This window comes from Bidens hawaiensis, unplaced genomic scaffold (genome assembly GCF_021521415.1).
Source record: "Bidens hawaiensis isolate Kalapana, Puna unplaced genomic scaffold, B.hawaiensis_p1.1 tig00046174_1, whole genome shotgun sequence".
NCBI lineage: Eukaryota > Viridiplantae > Streptophyta > Magnoliopsida > Asterales > Asteraceae > Bidens > Bidens hawaiensis.
Window position 1 is genome coordinate 1 of NW_027498235.1, and position 22,737 is coordinate 22,737.

At 37.5% G+C, this 22,737-nt stretch overlaps 1 pseudogene; it reads right to left on the reverse strand.

Moving 5' to 3' along the window:
• Positions 1 to 14,658: 14,658 nt before the first annotated feature.
• On the reverse strand, positions 14,659 to 20,588 carry LOC143596232 (uncharacterized; annotated as a pseudogene).
• Positions 20,589 to 22,737: the final 2,149 nt, after the last annotated feature.

Below are 22,737 nucleotides of genomic sequence, written 5' to 3' on the forward strand. Positions count from 1 at the left end.
ATCTCATTCTTAGCACAAAGCAGATAAGCAAATTATTCCAACTTCGGCTCTCCAGAAAAGCATGCTAAAACTTGTTAACTACAAAGAGTTGGTGAGTTTCACAAGTTTGAACAAAACCAGTATACGTAATCATAGTATTCATGTTATGTATGCGATGTAATTATACTAAGCCACGAGTGAATCCTCGACCATCTTCTATTACGTGGCTTCCACTGCCCACACGCACTTCCGGTGCCCACATTGGCTCTATTTGCCTCAAGTATGTACTATGTCTAATACCAAATAGCATGTTACAAAAGGTTCATATGATGATTTGCAATTGTAAAAACATGTTCCGGCATACCCCTCCAGCCTTATCAATTGGGTTTGTCAAAACAATAGTTCACATGCGTCTGGCTCGTAGTTAATCACTCGTGTGTGAGGCCTTTCAAGTGTTAGCACTTAGATAATTCATATCATAAAAAGTTTTTAAGTACATAAGTATATTTAAACAAGTTTTCCACCCCAAAAGTTTGTAAAATAGTTTAGAAAGTGGCGTCATGAAACTCACCTTATCGTAGTTCGAACCGGTAATATGTATTGGTAGCTAGGGTGCTTCGATTATAGCTTAAATCCTATAACCGGTATAGTATTGTTAATACTAGTACAGTGTTTAAATTAAATCGGGTTGTATAACTAGTCTGGTTAGGCTTGTTAGGCCAGAACGTGTCAGTAGTCTTAGATTGTGACGTTGTACATAATGAAATGTTTAAAATCAGATTTGGCTCAGTTTCACCGTTTTCCGTGCCTTGCCAAGTTGATCGTTTACGCGTTTCGGAAATAGGTAAGATCAAACAAACTTAAGTAAACATACTATTTGATAAAATGATTTGATTTATAAAAGAAATATAGGGTTTCAGTATCTGGATTGGTCGCAGGGTTCGTTTCCGTTTTCATACGGGTTTGATTGTACAAAACGTGTACAATCTACTCAAACTGTCCGGAAATTTCGTAAAAAGTTCATTTTTTCAAATTCCTTCAAAACTATGATATTTGACCACTTTTGACGTTTTAACATACCGGTCAGTTCATTATACGTAATGCTGCCGGTTTTGCTAAAACAAAAATAATTTAAATCTTTAAATAATCATAACTATTTATATAATTTTATATAAATTATGAGAATTTTAATAAAAATAAATTAAAATCGGATAATTTTATAAAAATAATTTCAGAATTTTTATACTTAGTTATTTATTTATAAAAATTCATTTTATGTGTTATAATTAACCGATAATTAACCCGTTTATATCAAATTATTCCTGAAAAATTCGATAATTTTTCTGAGTTGTCAAAATATCATAAAATAACCCCTATAAAATTTGTAGAACCTAATTATTTGTCCAAAATACCCTTTTGGGCATTTTTCGGCTGTTAAAATCCGATAAAAACGCAATTGCTTAAACTGTCCTTAAATATCTCCAAATGATCCTAAATTTTTCCAATGATCTTAAAATCAAAATTATGAGTTCCGAACACATTTTCTTAAATTTTCAATAAGTTTAACAACTTTTCACAAATAAACACTAATAAACGGTAATAAATTCGCCAAATATTCCCCGTTTATCGAAAAAATACCAAATTTGAACAGAGACTCGTTTATATGATCCCTAATGTTACTAATAAGTTTCATAGTCTAAAACAAAGCACATCACAATCGAAGCACAAACAGCCCCTAAACGAGTAAACCGGTAATACCTTGTCGGTTTTCGAGTGATTTCGGTTGTTTATCGACTCTCCAGGTCTTTGGTCACAAAGTCAGTATATCTACATGTCATATAACACAAACCCAAGAATAGATAATCCATAATAATGCCTTGTTAATTTGGGTTTCGGTTAGGGTTTCAAACCGAACCTTTAAACCGTAAAAACGTTATATCAAACTTCTAATCCGTGTTTTTAGTCAAAAATCTATATTTTCGTGGTTTGTAATCATGTTTAAAACCAAAACATGCTTTTAGGTGATTTTTAGGGTTTTTGGATAGTTTAACATGAATATCACTAATCAAGACATGTTTAAAAGATTATAACTTCATTAAAACATGATCAAAAACTCAAAAAAATTGAGTTTTAGCTTGAAGTTTTTGCAAGGTTTTGATGAACAAGTGTAGGCCCCCCCGGGGCGTCGCCGATCGATACGAGATCCGCATGAGGTCTAGGAGTGCGGAATCCTCCTAGACTCGTTTAATGGTGTAGAAGACGAAGAACACAGTTACACACAAACACATACACGAACAAACACACGAATGGGATAAACACATCTGCAGATCATTTATATAATAACCGAAACACATTACATACCAAAAACGAAAACAAATGACGGCCGACCCGAGGTGAGCTCTACCTCGGGCCGTCCCACACGACTCTCCCTCTCGGTTTCTCTCTAGCTACTTGAACTGGACACACAATACTCTAATTTTCTGGATACTCAAACCTAACCAAGACACACATATATATATAAACAACTTCACGGGCTTGGGCCTGTAGGCGAAGTTGTTCTAACTTCGCCTACGGCAGAAGTTGTTACAACTTCGCCTACGGCGAAGTTGTTTTAACTTCGTACTTCGTTTCCGCTGATCAGAATTGCATAGCGACGGTCACAAAATGCACCAACAGACTCCCCTTTGACCGTTGCTCTCAATTCTAACAAACACAAAAGATCATCTGTTACAAAACATACACCAACAGACTCCCTCTTAACTGATGATCTTCTGTTTGCTCATCAACCAGCCGTGTCTGAAACTGTCTTGTAGCTTCACAAATCTACCAATCACCCAGCGTCTTCCATATCAGATCTCCCCTTCAGTGTAAGCTTCTCCGACTATATAGATTGAGGTCTTTGAAATGCATGCATCCCCGTGCCTAATTGATCATCTCAACCAATCACGTGAGTCCTTCTGACTTCACAACACGTGAAGTTCTTCTAACTTCACCAACACGTGAAGTTGGGCTCCCTCCACAACTTCACCAACACGTCGGTATACGATAAGGTTTAATCTTCAACTACTCAACATCAAGTGATCAATTTCATCACAAAACCACCTTGACAGAATCTAACACACATGACCATTAATTAATCCAAAGCATCTTCAATCACCAGGGATAACGATCAAGAACATAAACACTTTAATTCCCGATTAAATCCAACTTGTTCCAGAATTTTCACTTTAATAAATAAGCATCACGTTTCAGGAAACAATTCTCGAATGCCTTGAAAATAACATAAATAATATGCTCTGACCGCAATCCAGTAATGACGAAAACCTTCAGTTCAATTTGACCTTCTTCAGTTGGTCAACCTCGAACAACAACAATTTCATTGCCCACAAACACCCAAATATGTGTCAATATCCAGTTTCAATCAATATCCCATTCACAACCTCAAATCCATATCCAGAGTTGACACGCTATTTTGTTCACACGTAAGACCAAGAGATAACAAGTTTCACTCGTTGACGGAACAACGTCTTCGGTCTCACAATAATCACGTACACCTGGCCATACAGACGAAAACTCTTTTTTTTTTTTATAACTTCGCCTAAAGTCAACTTCGCTCCTCCTTAACTTCGCCTGTCCAAAACTTCGCCTGACAGATAACTTCGCCTGAGATAAGCGAACTTGTGAGGTAGGCGAAGTTGTGAATAACTTCGCTTAACCTTATATCTTCGCCTAAACCCTAAAATTTAAGCGACAACTTCGCCTGAACCCCATAACTTCGCCTGCGGCGGCGGTTCGGCCAAAAACGCATCAGAAACGTGCCAGAAACACAAAACGCAGATCTCGAACCATAGCATAAGAGCCTAAGGCTCTGATACCACTTGTAAGTCCCCCCGGGGCGTCGCCGATCGATACGAGATCCGCACGAGGTCTAGGAGTGCGGAATCCTCCTAGACTCGTTTAATGGTGTAGAAGACGAAGAACACAATTACACACAAACACATACACGAAAAAACACACGAATGGGATAAACATATTTGCAGATCATTTATATAATAACCGAAACACATTACATACCAAACACGAAAACAAATGACGGCCGACCCGAGGTGAGCTCTACCTCGGGCCGTCCCACACGACTCTCCCTCTCGGTTTCTCTCTAGCTACTTGAACTGGACACACAATACTCTAATTTTCTGGATACTCAAACCTAACCAAGACACAATATATATATATATAAACAACTTCACGGGCTTGGGCCTGTAGGCGAAGTTGTTCTAACTTCGCCTATGGCAGAAGTTGTTACAACTTCGCCTACGGCAGAAGTTGTTACAACTTCTCCTACGGCGAAGTTGTTATAACTTCGCCTATGGCGAAGTTGTTCTAACTTCGTACTTCGTTTCCGCTGATCAGAATTGCATAGCGACGATCACAAAATGCACCAACAACAAGAGGTCTGACCAGATGTTGATGTAAGTGTTGGTGTGAAAATGACTTAGGAAAATTCAAGAAACAACAAGATATACTAGGGGTTGGGACCCCCTAGTTTGTGGTCACCACTAATAGAGGGACCAATGGGCCTCCCTTGTGGCCCGTTTTCCTTGTTTTGCGTGTCCAAAGTTCGTTCTCATTCCAAAATATAGTTTGAGTCTGGTTTTTCGTAAGAAAGTTAGTTCGGGTGTGAAAAATGAGCGAAAACGAGTGTTTTTCAGCCCTTTTTTGTAAAATAAGAAAAACTTACTGACTCGTTGTATAAATCAAAAATATTTTCATGGATTGCTTAAAACATGTCATATAAGTGTTCAATAAATCTTTTTCTGCTTGATGGATGCTACAATGCTCGTTTTGATGTTAACAATTGCATTTAAACTCATAGCGTATAGTTAAACGAAACCCTTTTTGTTTAAATGGTTTTATACGTACATAGGGCTTAATATCAACATGTTAGCCACTATAATGTATATATCACTCATATATGACCCTTTAGTATATATACGAGTCATAGTCAGTATCGGTCAGCTATTCGTTTAATCACTACGAATTAATCGATTTATCGTTATTCGCTACGTAGTGAATAAGGTATACCTCATTTTGTCACGAATGCCATAGCCAAAGACTCATTGATGGTACTAAGTAGATGCACTCGGTGAAATTTGATGGATGAATGTTTCTGTGGAGGTCGTACGAGCTATTCCTAAATATTATTAGACTTTGTCCTACAAATCCCTAATATGATATTTATTGACTAAGAACTTTGAGCCCCAATAGCGATAACCTCATAGTCACTATCCCCTTAGCAATGCGCAAACTTTCAGCCCCATCTATTATGTGCAACTTTGGTCTCTTTTACTATTTTTGGATGTTCTTTGCATCTTTTATTTGTACTTTCTTTTTCTTTTCTTTTTTTTTCATGCTTTTGCAAGATTTTTTTTTTTTGCACCTAAATAAATATAACTATTTTCTAAGCTCGTAAAAAGATGGACATGTGGTGGTGTGCGGGTTTGAGTGCATCTCAGTCTTACCATCTCATAGTTTTTAGATTATGCTAATCCTCCCTAATCATAGAAATTCGGTTTCACCGTTTTTCAAATTATTAGATATATAAATTTGCTTAAGATAACTATCAAAGCTAGTTGGGCCTACTGACACATCCCAAATCAGATATGCAAACCATCTTTTCTTTTATTATTATATTTTCAAAAGTTCAGAGAGCTTGTTAACACAACGGTAATAATATCATTTCCTGCTTAACGTAGAAGAAAAACAAATTTCAAGGGACATTTTTTTTAGAAAAACTTATTTTATTTTATTTTATTATTTTTATTTTTATTTCAAATTCAGTCGTCCCAGTCACTTTCAGTTTTCGGGTCAATGGCTATCCCGTATATCTACAAGTAGATAACAGGACCCAACATATATAAGTATATGTCTCTCAAACTTGAGTAACCGACATAATTTTTAGCGAAAGAGTGCAGAAAATATTATTATTAAAAAAATTAATTTTTTTTTCTACAACTAAGTAAAATAAAACTCCCATCCCCACACTTTGAACGAAATCGTCCTCGATGAGAATAAGGAAAAGAAATAAAATAAAATAAAAATAAAACTTAAAATTTTCAATAGTAAAATAGAGAACGGGTTACTCCTCTGGTTTATATGCAGAATCTTCACCAGCTGTGTATCAATCGAACGACCCTATAGAATTTCATTCGCGGCCGCAAACTCAGGTGAACCAGTTCCAAAAAGCCGTTAGAGCTACCACACACATAATAATACCTGCAATAACTCTAACTCGCTCGCATGTAGTGGCCTACAAAATAGAAAACAAAAACATTAAGAAATAAACATATTTTTGTGTTTATGTAATTTTTTTATTCTTTTTTTATTATATATATATATATATTACTAACAAAATAAAATAAATAAATAAATAAATAATAAAGAAAATCATAATACACACTCCACAACACGGGCTGTTTCCCGAGTGATGAATCCAACACGTCTACGCCTCAGTAAGGTAAAACACCTTGACTGTCTGATCAGTAACTGGCTCGCCTGTATAGTGCTTCAACCTGTGACCGTTCACCTTAAACTTCCCGCTCTTATCTTTTATTTCGATAGTGCCGTACGGGAATACCTCAGAGGCTGTGAACGGTCCTGACCATCGGGATTTTAACTTTCCCGGGAATAACCTCAACCAAGAGATATACAATAAAACCAGATCCCCACACTTGAACTTCTTAATACCCTTCAACTTTCTATCATGCAGTTCCTTCGTCCGCTCCTTATACCTAAACAATTGTGCGTACGCGTGATCCCGGAGCTCCTCTAATTCATGCAGCTAGTGGAAACGAGTGCCCACTACGACAGGAAAATCAAGATTAACCCTCTGAAGGGCGTGGAACCGGTCGAGGCGCGGTGTTCCAACTCGACGGGTAGATGACAAGCCTTCCCATAAATCATCCGAAACGTCGTGGTACCGGTCGAATTCTTAAAGGCTATACGGAAGGCCCACAAAGCATCATCCAATTTGTTGGACCAATCCTAACGATTCGAACCAACCATTTTCTCATGAATATCTTTGATTCCCTGATTACTTACTTTCACCTGCCCACTAGTCTGTGGGTGGTAGGCGGTCGCAAGTCGATGGGTGACCCCATAGAACTGCAACGCCTTTTCCATTTGCACATTGCAGAAGTGAGTACCTCAATCGCTTATCAAGGTTTTCGGGACCCCAAAACAAGAAAAAAGGCTCTTAAGAAAACGAACTACCACTCGAGCATCATTCGTGGGTAGAGCCTTGGCCTCAAACCACTTTGAAACATAATCAACGGCCACGAGTATGTACTTGTTCCCACGCGAAGATGGAAACAATCCCATGAAATCAAACACATCAAAAACCTTACAAACCTGAATAGCATTTTGGGGCATTTCATTTCGCGATGAGATGTTGCCGACAAGCTGGCAATGATCACAACTCCTAACAAACACATGCACGTCTTTAAAAATTGAAGGCTAATAAAAACCATAATCAAACACCTTCTTCGCCGTCGAACTCGCACCGTGGTGACCTCCTGTCGGTCCTACATAGCAATGGCTCAAAATCAGCCATCCATCCTTAGAATCTACACACCTCATAATCAACTGATCAACACCGATACGAAAATGATACGGGTCGTTCCATAGATAAAAGTTAACATCATCAAAGAATTTCTTCTTTTGCTGGTAAGGCAAATTTGGGAGGTACCCGTCAGCAAGATAGTTCGTGAAGTCAGCGAACCATGATGAGACTCTATGTCGGAAAACGATCGTCAATCCTGACCCCCGAATCTCTTAACTCGGCTCCCTCTAGACGCGAAAGATGATCGGCCGCCACATTCTCGGCCCCCTTTTTATCATGGATCTCAATATCAAACTCTTGAAGAAACAGGATCCATCGGATAAGACGAAGCGTAGAATCCTGCTTGCTGAAGAGATATCGAATAGCAGCATGGCCCGTGTACACAATTGTCTTGGACAGAACTAGATAGGACCTAAATTTATCGAATGCAAATACCACAGCTAAAAGCTCTTTCTCGGTGGTGGTATAAATCTCTTGTGCACCATTTAAGGTCTGGCTAGCGTAGTAAATCGGATGGAAGTATTTATCCTTCCGCTTTCCAAGAACCGCTACGACTGTGAAGTCGCTCGCGTCACACATCAAGTCGAATGGTAAAGACCAGTCGAAAGCAACCATGATTGGGGCGTTAACGAGTTTGTCTTTCAAAAGATCAAATGCCTCGATACACTGATCAGAAAAAACGAATGGAGCATCCTTCTCAAGAATTTTGGTCATGGGTCTCGCGATCTTAGAAAAATCTTTGATGAACCGGTGGTAGAACCCGACATGACCTAGAACTCTGGATGGATCTCATAGAAGTAGGCAAGGGAAGATTAGAAATGGTCTTGACCTTGGCTCGGTGAACCTCTATCCCCGCACTCGAAATCCGATTTCCCAAAACAATGTCCTCACGTACCATGAAATGATATTTCTCCCAGTTAAGGACTAGGTTGGTGTCAACGCAGCGGGCCATCATCCTCTCAAGATTAGAAAAACAATAATCAAAGGAACTCCCAAAAACAGAAAAATCGTCCATGAACACCTCCATGGAGTCCTAGATCATATCATTGAAAATAGCCACCATGCATCTCTAGAATGTGGCTGGAGCGTTACACAATACGAAAGGCATACGTTTATAGGCAAACGTTCTATAAGGACAGGTAAAAGTGGTTTTCTCCTGGTCATCGGGAGCTATCGGAACCTGAAAATACCCGGAGAAACCATCTAAGAAGCAGTATTACTGCTGACCTGCCAAGCGCTACAACTTCTGATCAATGAAGGGTAAAGGAAAGTGGTCTTTCCTGGTGGTATCATTTAGTCTACGGTAGTCGATGCAGACTCTCCATCTAGTCACAGTCCGAGTGGGAATGAGTTCGTTCCTCTCATTGGTGACGACATTAATACCACCCTTTTTAGGAACCACTTGAACTGGACTCACCCAAGCACTATCAAAAATGGGGAAATTGATCTCCGTATTAAGTAGTTTAATGATCTCCTTCTTCACAACCTCCTGTATTTTCGGATTAAGCCGCATTTGCGGCTGAACGACAGTTTTGAAATTATCCTCCATGAGGATTTTATGAGGCAAAACGAAGGGTTGATACCCTTAATATCAATAATCTTCCATGCAATAGCCTCTTTCTGCTCTCGTAGCACCCTCAACAACTTCCTTTTCTCAACCTCCGTCAAAGCAGATGCAATAATAACAGGTAGCTTCCTCTCTTCTTTTAAAACCGCATACTCTAGATGGGCTGGCAAATCTTTAAGCTCTAAGGAAGAAGGAGGGCTCTCGACGGAAGGTCGGTCCATTGGATCGTCTCGTACGATTCCAGAAAACGCGCCAGATTCTGGGACATGTGACTCGGTGTCGCCATCCAAGGAATGATGGGTCATGGCAACTATCTCAATCTCCAGAATCTCCCAATCGAGAATCTGGGTGTCGGAGGCAGAGGCTCCACATATCTCGCTGAAAACTCTCCAACATGTTCCATGATGGTATCGATGAAGTATAAGGAGTCATCAATAGACTTGAGGTGTTTTCAGTGACTATCGAGTGTCAAAGGTGATGTTCTCATCCCCAACTCTAAAAATAAACTTACCCTCGTAAACTTCGATCAACGCCTGCACAATGGCAAGGAATGGTCGGCCTAAAATAAGTGGGACACTATCATCATCATTCATGTCCAAGATGACAAAGTCCACCGAGAAGATGAACTTGTCGACTCGAACAAGCATGCTCTCAACCACCCCTCTGGGGTATTTCACAGAACGATCAGCAAGCTGGATACTCATCCTGGTAGGCCTCGACTCGCCTAAACCCAACTTGCGATACACAGAACACGGCATGAGATTAATACTGGCACCAAGATCCGCCAGCGCATAAACCACCGTATCATCACTCAAGATGCAGGGAATCATGAAACTCCCAGGATCGGAAATCTTCTCTGGTAACTTTCTCTGCAAGACTGCAGAGCAACTAGCACTCAATGGGATGGAAGAGACCTCAGCTAACTTCTCCTTATTCGAAAGAATATCCATAAGGAACTTTGCATATATCGGCATTTGAGTGAGTGCCTCAAGGAATGGAATGCTAAGGTGAAGCTGCTTCAAAAGATCAAAGAATTTGGAGTTCTGCTCCTCGTCTCTATCCCTGCGGAGTCTCTCGGGGTATAGAACTCTAGGTTTATAGACTCTCGCTAGTGTGCTGGGTAATTGTTGGTCCTCGGCTTGTGCTGTACTTCCTGGCTGCGCCACTAATGCACCTTGGTCGGCGGAGACGCCATATAAATCTCCTCATACACCTGCTTCCCTCCATCGACTGCAGGCTCCTTAATGACTCCACTCATCGCCTCCTGAATCACGGGCTCGCTACGCGCCCCTGCACCACTCCTCGTCGTCACAGCCTTTGCGAATCCCTTCGGGTTATGCTTGGTATTGCTCGGAAGTGTTCCTAGCGACCTCTCATTCAGAAAACTTGCTATTTCCCCATCTGCCACTCGATATTTTGAATTGACGCTCCCTAATTTCTCATGAATGACTTGTGCCCCGAAATTTCTTTTGGGTCTATTTGTGACGGGAATCCTCTCAAGTCATGAGCTGTGACAGCATCTGTGTCTGTTATGCCATCATCTCCTCCAAAGTGGGCTTCTTCTCTCCACTACTCGCTCCCTCATAGGAACCCTGGGATAGACTCTAACACTGCTAGAAGCTGGAATGATTTATGTTCCTCCAATTGGAATTTTAATTGCCTCTCCATCCCAAATTATAAGAATTAAAAAAATTTTGATTTCCGTTCAGATTATTAACAAAGTCTATTGCCTCCTCCTGGAAACCTACGGGGCACTGAAGAGTATCATGCCCTCTTATACAAATCTCGCACAACTTACTCTTCACCTTCAAGTCGTTCACAATCTTCGCTAACGCCTCAACCTGTGCCGCAAATGAGATGCTCGTGTCGGCCGAATGCATTCCGGGTGATAGGGAGTCGATGGTCTTGGTGCTCTTGGAGGGTGGTCGTTGGTATCCACTCATGGCTAACCCGTCGTCGTCAACAAATTTCCTCCTGCCGCCATGTCAAGCATACTCTATGTCGCGTATGTCACTATGTTATTGAAATTCTCAACAATTGTCGGTCTTGCAGGCCATGGTTCGGACATAAAGCAAGTAGATTTTTGAACCTCTCCCATGCCTCGTAGAAACTATCGGTGTCCTCCAACTGGAAAGAATGAGCGGCCTAAGCCGGAGGATCGTATTTCTCAAGAAACTGGGTCTGCATGGCGGCCCAAGTAGCTATGGATCCTTGTGGGAGGGACTAAAGCCAGAAACTCGCATGATCAACGAGTAAGAATGGAAAAACGTGGAGTTCGATGGTGTCTTCGGATACTCCGTCAAGATGAAAAGTCTCGCAAATACGTGCAATGCGAGTGAGATGAGAATGTGTGTTTTCGTGGAACAACCAGTGAAATTGAGCAGAATGTGAGATGGTGTTAAGAATGTTCGATGGAATCTGCTAGTTCGTGTTAACAGTGATGGCTGGTGGAGCAATACTGGATATCTTGCCCACATTTACCGGACGGGCCCGGTCTGCAACTGTACTCCTATGTGGTGCGTCGACCGTAATCCTATCCCTAACGACGGGTTCAGAAAAAGTGGGAGAAGAGTATGTATTACCAACAAACGACGAAGAAGAACTGGAAGACGGTCTGGTACGATGTCTCTCACGAAACTCTCACTCAGGTTCATAAAATCCCTCAGCTTCAGGCGGTCGAGTAAGTCGCATACAACTATTAAATAAACAAAAGAAACTAAAATTAGCTAAACTATTTTAACTAACAAACAAAGAAAAAGAAAAAAAAAAGTAGCAAGCAAGGTACGTCCTAACTCGAGTCGTTCTCAATACGCCTCAAACCGTGTCCCCAGAAACGGCGCCAAAAACTTAATGTGTGTCTAATGAGTGCTATTTCTATGTGACTCACAACTAAGCTTTAAATTTAAAAAGGAAACTCCTAATAACACCACACACAACTGACAAGTGTACCGGTCACAAGTAGTATAGAATTAAGAAGTCTGGGTATCGAACATAAAGACACGTGAGAACGCCTATGATTACTAAACCTAAGACAAGGCCATCCTAAGAATAATATTATTTAGTTGGTTTTTAATAAATTAAACTATTTGTACTAAATTACTTTAACGAAATTAATTAACTCGACTGACGGAACTGACAAACAAAACTTTCCTAATTTAGAGACATATCTGACAATGGAGAAAACGTCTAGCTAGGTAAGAATTAAATTGAAGGTCTAACAAGCTAATAAATTGAATGATATCACGACACCGGTATCTGAAGATGACACAACTAAGATTCACTCAAGAAAGCTAGATCACGTCTTGGTCTCACTAACAAACCCTAACTTACACTTAATTGATTTCAAGAACAAACCGGGAAACTAATGCTAAGTTGTTCTAATGTCGACTCTCCTCTCGGACTCACCGACACACGACCCTAATGGAAACGAATACTACGCAACCAAGGATAGAGGAACAATTTGGTTTAACATAAACTAGACCAACTAATCGCTCACGAACCCAAACTCGACAAGAAACGAACCCGCTCTCGCGCAATCCTAATCCTAACAAGCAAAAGCTATGAGACGACTTTACTTCCTATTACCTCGCGGTTCTAAGAAGGTGCTTACTCGCTGAATTATATCAATTAACAATCTCAACAAAACCCTACGGTTGTACCTACCGCAAACAAACTCTAAACCCAAAGTAAAGACTTGAACATGCAACTATCAATCAAAATCAATTCAATTAATCGAAGCACGAGATTATGAGATAATATCAATAATATGGCAGCCATTAAACTCAACCTAATTCATCATTAAACCAAACTTTCAATAGTAATTCAAGTCATATTAATCAAACAATCCATTTAACTCATCAAAACCGAACAATAATCATCAAACCTAGGTAGAACAAAGAAGTTAAGCCAATCATAATTGTTGGACAGCAGCAAACACTTAAAATAACAACCATAATACTCGACCAAATCATAACTAAACTTAATCCACAATCAAGTATAATCAATAATAACTTAATCCTTATCTCCATTGTAAAATAAACCAATTCTATGATCAAAAACAATGTAAATATAAACCATAAATCAAACCAAAGTGTATGTAGATGTACTATGATTTTGATGGCTGTCCTTGGCTGCTTAAACACTTGGAAAATACTTCAGAACATGGCTGCAAAACTCTTTTCTTTTCTCCTTTGAATCTGGCCGATCACAACAATCAAGAAGAGTTAGGTTTATATTAATTTTTTCTCCTTGTTGCTGCTGCGGATTGCCACATATATGAAGTCTAATTACTTCTTTTTCTTATGTCTAGCTTCTACCAGCCGTACCTAATCTTTGACTTACCCCCAAAAGAAAATATATTATTTTCTTCCTCCTTTTCTTAGATGGCTGATCGGGATCTCTTTTTTTTAAGGTGCTAGGGTTTTTTTTTTTTGTGTTATATTAATATATAACATATGCAAGACTTCTCATAAATGGACTCGAGTCGGGCTTTAACTTGGTTCTTCCAAAATTGATTATAAAAGGCCTTTTAAGTCTTCAAAAGCCCGTTTCTTTTCCTCTTTAAAACACGCAACCAACGAAAGATATAAACTTTGTAAAATCATGTTAAAACAAGAAAAAACCATTATAAATTAGAAAATTAAGCAATAAAAAGATGATAAAAAGTGGCGAAAACAAGTGTGTTTTACAACACATCAATAATAATAATATCAGTTGTACCAAAATGAGCTTACGAGCTTCTACTGTTTGACTGATGTCACGACAATCAGTTAATCAAACAAGAGTGTTTTTATATTCTAAAGATTAAAGAACCAGTTTTGGATAAGCTACGACTCTCAATCTGATTTTTAAAAGCTTATTACAATAATTAGATTAACATTCAAAAGTCATTCCATATTAACGAGATGACTCACTTTTTGAACAAAGGTGATTGCACTAACAGTTGAAGTCAATTGCATACGTTTGATTGGAGAAAACTTGCGAAGAGCAATATCCATGTTACACACATAACTCCATACGCCTTTGGCAAATATCATTTTTGCCATTTTAACACTCAAACCAACATCTTCTTGGTGAACCATTTTTATCTAACATGCCTTTCTACAAGCTACTTGAAAGAAACCAAAAGAACAAAAGCAGGTAAAAAAAGTGTGGATGCTAAATATGACTAAACAAAAGAGACTTACCTTCCCTTATTCTCCATCCAGATCTTAAAAGACCGACCCGTACATACTTCTTTTGTCTTGGAGCTAAAGGATGATCACATTCCTAAGAAGAAGAAGAAGACGATGATGATTTAAGTAAATACCAAAATGCATAAGAATCAACCCCAAACAAAGAAGAATACCTTGCTATAGATGTTATCCATGTTGGTGTCGTCTATCTACAACAGGTGATGGTCAATCAGGGTCTTGTCCCACTCCTTTCTATAGATGTTATCCATGTAGAAGTCTCGGAGGGTGTCACGAGAACAGTGATTAAATGTTGTTGTACTTCAACACTTTAAAGGACCACCATCCTACAAGTATCATATCGTATTGAATTTAAAAAGCAACTAGTGAATCTAAGAATGAATATAAAAGTGGAATGGAATGGAATGGAATGAAAGGTATCTTTCTATCTTTCTACCTTGGGTTTGCAACACTTGACAAAGTAAGAGAGGGAATCATCTCTTATGTCAACAACGGTTTTCCAATTGTTTTTGTTGTCATCATCTGTATTGTCCATTAGAATCTTAAGATCCAAATCAAAAATCAAATCACTGTTACTGCATAAACATGCATACACGAATCAATCAATCAATCAACCGGGATTTTGAAAGCAAACAATTAGTTAGTTAGGTTTGAATAACAAACAATTAAGCAGCAACATATAATGAATTAATTCTAAAAATAAATGAGCGGGCTGACTGACTGACCTGTGTTGTTGTTGTTGTTCGGATGATGATGAGGATGTAACGGAAGAGGAGTAGTTGTTGTTTGTGAATAATAACAATAAGAACAATAATCATAATAATAATAATAGTTATTTGTAATAATAATAATAATAATAATCTCCTCCAAGTCTTCCTGTAGAAGAAGAAGAAGAAGAAGAAGAAGAAGAAGAAGAAGAAGAAAAAGAAGAAGAAGAAGAAGAATTGAAATTGGCAGAGAGAGATTAGGGTTACGACAGCCAGGGTGTACGTCACATCCCAGTCCTTCTCCTCCTCTCGTCAGCCACCATGATTCTGATTCTCTTCTTTTTCTCCACATATTATTATTACTACTATCCTTTCCTTCTTTCCAAGAAATACATACCCATGCCCCCTTTTCTTTTGATTGGTTTTGTCGCCTGTCTCTCTATTGTGTGTGTGGTGTGCCTATTTTTATTTTCCTTTTCTTTTATTTACAACGATTTAACATTGGTTACAAGTGAATGAAAATTATTTGCTAATGCGTAAACACCACTTCACCTATAATAATAATTATAATAATAACATTAACAATAATAATAATACCAGTTGTACCAAAATGAGCTTATGATCTTCTACTATTTGACTAAGGTCACGACAATCAGTTAATCAAACTAAAGTGTTTGGATATTCTAATGATTAAAGAACCAGTTTTGGATAAGCTGCTACTCTCATTCTGATTATCAAAAGCTGATTACAATAATTAGATTAACATTCAAAAGTCATTTCATATTAACAAGATAACTCACTTTTTGAACAAAGGTGATTGCACTAACAGTTGAAGTCAATTGCATACGTTTGATTGGAGAATACTTGCGAAGAGCATTTTCCATCTTACACACATAACACCATATGGCTTTGGCAAATATCACTTTTGCCATTTCAACATTCAAACCAACATCTTCTTGGTGAACCATTTTTGTCTGACATGCATTTCTACCAGCTACTTAAAAGAAACCAGAGGACAAAAGAAGGTAAAAAAGGGTGGTTGCTAAATATGACTAAACAAATCAGACTTACCTTCCCTGATTCTCCAGCCAGATATAAAAGGGTTGACCCATACATACTTCTTTTGTCTTGGAGCTAAAGGATGATCACATTCCTAAGAAGAAGAAGAAGACGATGATGATTTAAGAAAATAGAAAAATGCATAACAATAATAATAATAACAACAACAACAATAACAATAACAATAATAGTAATATCAGTTGTACGAAAATGAGCTTATGTGCTTCTACTATTTGACTGATGTCAATAAGTTAATCAAACAAGAGTGTTTGGATATTCTAATGATTAAAGAACCAGTTTTGGAAAAGCTACTACTCTCAATCTGATTATCAAAAGCTGATTACAATAATTAGATTAACATTCAAAAGTTATTTCATATTTAAGAAGATGACTCACTTTTTGAACAAAGGTGATTGCACTAACAGTTGAAGTCACTTGCATACGTTTGATTGGAGAATACTTGCGAAGAGAATTATCCATCTTATAAAGTTGAACTCCATATGCCTTTGGCATATATCATATTTTCCATTTCAACATTCAAACCAGCATCTTCTTGGTGAACCATTTTTATCTAACATGGATTTCTACCAGCTACTTAAAAGAAACCAAAAGAACAAAAGCAGATAAAAAAGGGTGGATGCTAAATATGACTAAACAAAAGATACTTACCTCCCTGCTTCTCCAGCCAGATATAAAAAGACCGGCTCGTACATACTTCTTTTGTCTTGGAGCTAAAGGATGATCACCTTCCTAAGAAGAAGAAGAAGACGATGATGATTTAAGTAAATATCAAAATGCATAAGAAACCCCAAAAAAAGAAGAATACCTTGCTATAATAGTAATAAGTTCCATCTGTTCCTACCAGATCCTCCATGCTAGAACGTGCTCTCTTGGCGTTAAAAGAGGGAATTTTTTTTATGATGTGTCCAGTTTTAGTCATGTTGGTGTCGTCTATCTACAACAGGTGATGGTCAATCAGGGTCTTGTCCCACTCCTTTCTATAGATGTTATCCATGTAGAAGTATTGGAGGGTGTCATGAGAACACTTAATAAATGTTGTTGTACTTGAATACTTTAAGGGACCACCATCCTACAAGTATAATATAGTATTGAATTGAAAAAGTAAGTAGTGAATCTAAGAATGAATATAAAAGTGGAATGGAATGGATTGGAAGGTATCTATCTATCTATCTACCGTGGGTTGGCAACACTTGACAGAGTAAGATAGGGAATCATTTCTTTTGTTGACAACGGTTTCCAGTTGTTGTTGTCATCATTCAAATTGTCCATTAGAAGCTTATGATCCAAATCAGAAATCACATCACTGCTCCTGCATAAACATAAATTGAAAGCAAACAATTGGTTAGTTAGTTAGTTAGTTAGACTTGAATAACAAACAAACAAACAATTAAGCAGTAGCATATTATGAATTAATTCTAAAAATAAACGAACGGACTGACTGATCCGTGTTGTTGTTGTTTGTAAATGATAATAATAATAATAATAATAATAATAATAATAATAATAGTAATCTCCTACAAGTTCTCCTGAAGAAGAAGAAGAAGAAGAAGAACTGAAATTGGCCGAGAGATAGTCAGGGTGTACGTCACCCATCCGAATCCACCTCCTCCTCCTCCAGTCAGCCACCATGATTATGATTCTAATTCTCTTCTTCTGCGCCACATATTATTATTCCTACTATCCTTTTCTTCTTTCAAAGAAATACGTACCCATGCCCCGTTTTTCTTTTGATTGGTTCTATTGTTTGACTGATGTTACGACAATAAGTTAATCAAACTAGAGTGTGTGGATATTCTATTGGTTAAAGATCCAGTTTTGGATAAGCTACTACTCTCAATCTGATTATCAGAAGCTGATTACAATAATTATATTAACATTCAAATGGTATTTCATATCAACGAGATGACTCACTTTTTGAACAAAGGTGATTGCACTAACAGTTGAAGTCAATTGCATATGTTTGATTGGAGAATACTTGCGAAGAGAATTATCTATCTTATACACATAACTCCATATTCCTTTGGCGAATATCATTTTTGCCATTTCAACATTCAAACCAGCATCTTCTTGGTGACCCATTTTTATCTGACACGCATTTCTACCAGCAACTTAAAAGAAACCAAAAGAACAAAAGCAGGTAAAAAAGGGTGGATGCTAAATATGACAAAACAAAATATACTTACCTCCCTGATTCTCCAGCCAGATATAAAAAGACCGGCCCGCACATACTTCTTTTGTCTTGGAGCTAAAGGATGATCAACTTCCTAAGAAGAAGAAGAAGATGATGATGATTTAAGTAAATATCAAAATGCATAAGAATAAACCCCAAACAAAGAAGAATACCTTGCTATAAGAGTAATAAGTTCCATCTGTTCCTGCCAGATCCTCCATGCTCGAACGTCCTCTCTTGGCATTAAAAGAGGGAATTTTCTTATGATGTGTCCAATTTTAGTCCTGTTGGTGTCGTCTATCTACAACTGGTGATGGTCAATCAGGGTCTTGTCCCACTCCTTTCTATAGAAGTTATCCATGTAGAACTCTCGGAGGGTGTCACGAGAAAAGTGATTAAATGTTGTTGTACTTGAATACTTTAAGGGACCACCATCATGCAATTATAGTATAGTATTGAATTGAAAAGGCAAGTAGTGAATCTAAGAATGAATATAAAAGTGGAATGGAATGGAATGGAAGGTATCTTTCTATCTATCTACCTTGGGTTGACAGCACTTGACAGTGTAAGAGAGGGAATCATTTCTTTTATCGACAACGGTTTCCCAGTTGTTGTTGTTGTCATCCAAATTGCCATTAGAAACTTATGATCCAAATCAAAAATCACATCACCGCTGCTACATAAACATGCATACATGAATCACTCAATCAATCAATTAATCGAGATTCTGAAAGCAAACAATTAGTGAACGGACTGACTGACCCGTGTTGTTGTTGTTGTTGTTGGGATGATGATGAGGATATAATAGAAGAGGAGTAGTTGTTGTTTGTGAATGATGATGCTGATGATGCTGACGATGATGATGATAATAATAATAATAATAATAATAATAACAATAATAATAATCTCTTCCAAGTCCACCTGTAGAAGAAGAAGAAGAAGAAGAAGAAGAAGAATTGAAATTGGCAGAGAGAGATTAGGGTTACAACAGCCAAGGTGTACGTCACCCATCCCAATCCTCCTCCTCCTGCTCCCATTAGCCACCATGATTCAAATTATGATTCTCTTCTTCTGCTCCACATATTATTATTACTACTATCCTTTCCGTTTTTCAAAGAAATACATACCCATGCCCCCTTTAGCTTTTAATTGGTTTTGTCGATTGTCTCTCTATTGCGTGTGTGGTGTGCCTATTTTTCTTTTCCTTTTCTTTTATTCAAAATAATTTAACATTGGTTACAAGTGAATGTAAATGATTTGCTAATGTGCAAACACCACATCACCAGTAGTAGTAATAATAATAATAATAATAATAATAATAATAATAATAATAATCTCCTCCAAGTCCTCCTGTAGAAGAAGAAGAAGAAGAAGAAGAATTGAAATTGGCAGAGAGAGATTAGGGTTACGACAGGCAAGGTGTACATCACCCATCCCAATCCTCCTCCTCCTCGTCTCGTCAGCCACCATGGCTCTAATTCTGATTCTCATCTTCTGCTCCACATATTATTATTACTACTATCCTTTCCTTTTTTCAAAGAAATACATACCCATGCCCCCTTTTGCTTTTGATTGGTATTGTTGCATGTCTCTCTATTGCGTGTGTGGTGTGCCTATTAGTCTTTTCCTTTTCTTTTATTCACAATAATTTAACATTGGTTACAAGTGAATGTAAATGATTTGCTAATGTGTAAACACCACATCACCTATAATAATAATAATAATAATAATAATAATCATAATAATAATAATATCAGTTGTACAAAAATGAGCTTACGTGCTTCTACTGTTTGAATGATGTCACGACAATCCGTTAATCAAACTAGAGTGTTTGGATATTCTAACGATTAAAGAACTAGTTTTGGATAAGCTACTACTCTCAATCTGATTATCTAAAGTTGATTACAATAATTAGATTAACATTCAAAAGTCATTTCATATTACCGAGATGACTCACTTTTTCCACAAAGGTGATTGCATTAACAGTTGAAGTCAATTGCATACGTTTGATTTGAGAATACTTGCGAAGAGCATTATCCAACTTACACACATAACTCCATATGCCTTTAGCAAATATCATTTTCTTCATTTCAACATTCAAACCAACATCTTATTGGTGAATCATTTTTATCTGACATGTATTTCTACCAGCTACTTGAAAGAAACAAAAAGAACAAAAGCAAGTAAAAAAAGGGTGGATGTTAAATATGACAAAACAAAAGAGACTTACCTTCCCAGATTCTCTAGCCAGATCTAAAAAGACCGGCCCGTACATACTTCTTTTGTCTTGGAGCTAAAGAATGATCACATTCCTAAGAAGAAGAAGAAGAAGAAGACGATGATGATGATTTAAGTAAATAGCAAAATGCATAAGAATAAACCCCAAACAAAGAAGAATACCGTGCTATAACAGTAATAAGTTCCATCTGTTCCTTGCCAGATCCTCCAAGCTAGAACATACTCTCTTTGCGTTAAAAAGGGAATTTTTTTATGATGTGTCCTATTTTAGTCCCGTTGGTGTCGTCTATCTTCAACTGGTAATGCTCAAGTAGGGTCTTGTCCCACTCCTTTCTATAGAAGTTATCCATGTAGAAGTCTCGGAGGGTGTCACGAGAACAGTAAGTAAATGTTGTTGTACTTAAATACATTAAGAGACCACCATCCTGCAAGTATAGTATAGTATTGAATTAAAAAAGCCAGTAGTGAATCTAAGAATGAATTTAAAAGTGGAATGGAATGGAAGGTATCTATCTATCTATCTACCTTGGGTTTTCAACACTTGACAGAGCAAGAGACGGAATCATTTTTTTGTCGATAAAGGTTTCCCAATTGTTGCTGTTTTTGTCATCCAAATTGTCTATTAGAAGCTTAAGATCCAAATCAGAAATCACATCACTGCTGCTGCACAAACATACATACATGAATCAATCAATCAATCGGGATTCTGAAAGCAAACAATTAGTGAGTTAGTTAGTTAGTTAGGTTTGAATAACAAACAAATAAACATACAAACAATTAATCAGCATCATATTATGAATTAATTCTTAAAATAAATGAACGGACTGACTGACAAACCCGTATTGTTGTTGTTGTTGTTGGGATGATGATGAGGATGTAACGGAAGAGGAGTAGTTGTTGTTTGTGAATGATAATAATAATAATAATAATTATAATAATAATCTCCTCGAGGTCCTCCTGTAGAAGAAGAAGAAGAAGAAGAAAAAGAAGAAGAATTGAAATTGGCAGAGAGAGAATAGGGTTATGATAGCCAAGGTGTACGTCACCCATCCCAATCCTCCTTCTCCTGCTCCCGTTAGCCACCATGATTCTAATTCTGATTTTCTTCTTCTACTCCACATATTATTATTACTACTATCCCTTTCCTTTTTTCAAAGAAATACATACCCATGCCCCCCTTTAGCTTTTAATTGGTTTTGACGCCTGTCTCTCTATTGCGTGTGAGTTGTGCCTATTTTTCTTTTCCTTTTCTTTTATTCACAATAATTTAACATTGGTTACATGTGAATGTAAATGATTGGCTAATGTGCAAACACCACATCACCTATAATAATAATAATAATAATAATATCAGTTGTACCAAAATGAGCTTACGAGCTTCTACTGTTTGACTGATGTCACGACAATCAGTTAATCAAACAAGAGTGTTTTTATATTCTAAAGATTAAAGAACCAGTTTTGGATAAGCTACGACTCTCAATCTGATTATCAAAAGCTAATTACAATAATTAGATTAACATTCAAAAGTCATTTCATATTAACGAGATGACTCCCTTTTTGAACAAAGGTGATTACACTAACAGTTGAAGTCAATTTCATACGTTTGATTGGAGAATACTTGCGAAGAGAATTATCCATCTTACACACATAAATCCATATGCCTTTAGCAAATATCATTTTGCCATTTCAACATTCAAACCATCATCTTATTGGTGAATCATTTTTATCTGACATGAATTTCTAACGGTTACTTGAAAGAAACAAAAAGAACAAAAGCAGGTAAAAAAGGGTGGATGCTAAATATGACTAAATGAAAGAGACTTACCTTCCCTGATTCTCTACCCAGATCTAAAAAGACCGGCCCGTACATACTTCTTTTGTCTTGGAGCTAAAGGATGATCACATTCTTAAGAAGAAGAAAAAGAAGAAGAAGATGATGATTTAAGTAAATAGCAAAATGCATAAGAATAAACCCCAACAAAGAATATTACCGTGCTATAACATTAATAAGTTCCATCTGTTACTTGCCAGATCCTCCATGCTAGAACATGCTCTCTTGGCTTTAAAAGAGGGAATTTTTTTATGATGTGTCCAACTTTAGGCCCGTTGGCGTCGTCTATCTGCAACCGGTGATGGTCAATCAGGGTCTTGTCCCACACCTTTCTATAGAAGTTATCCATGTAGAA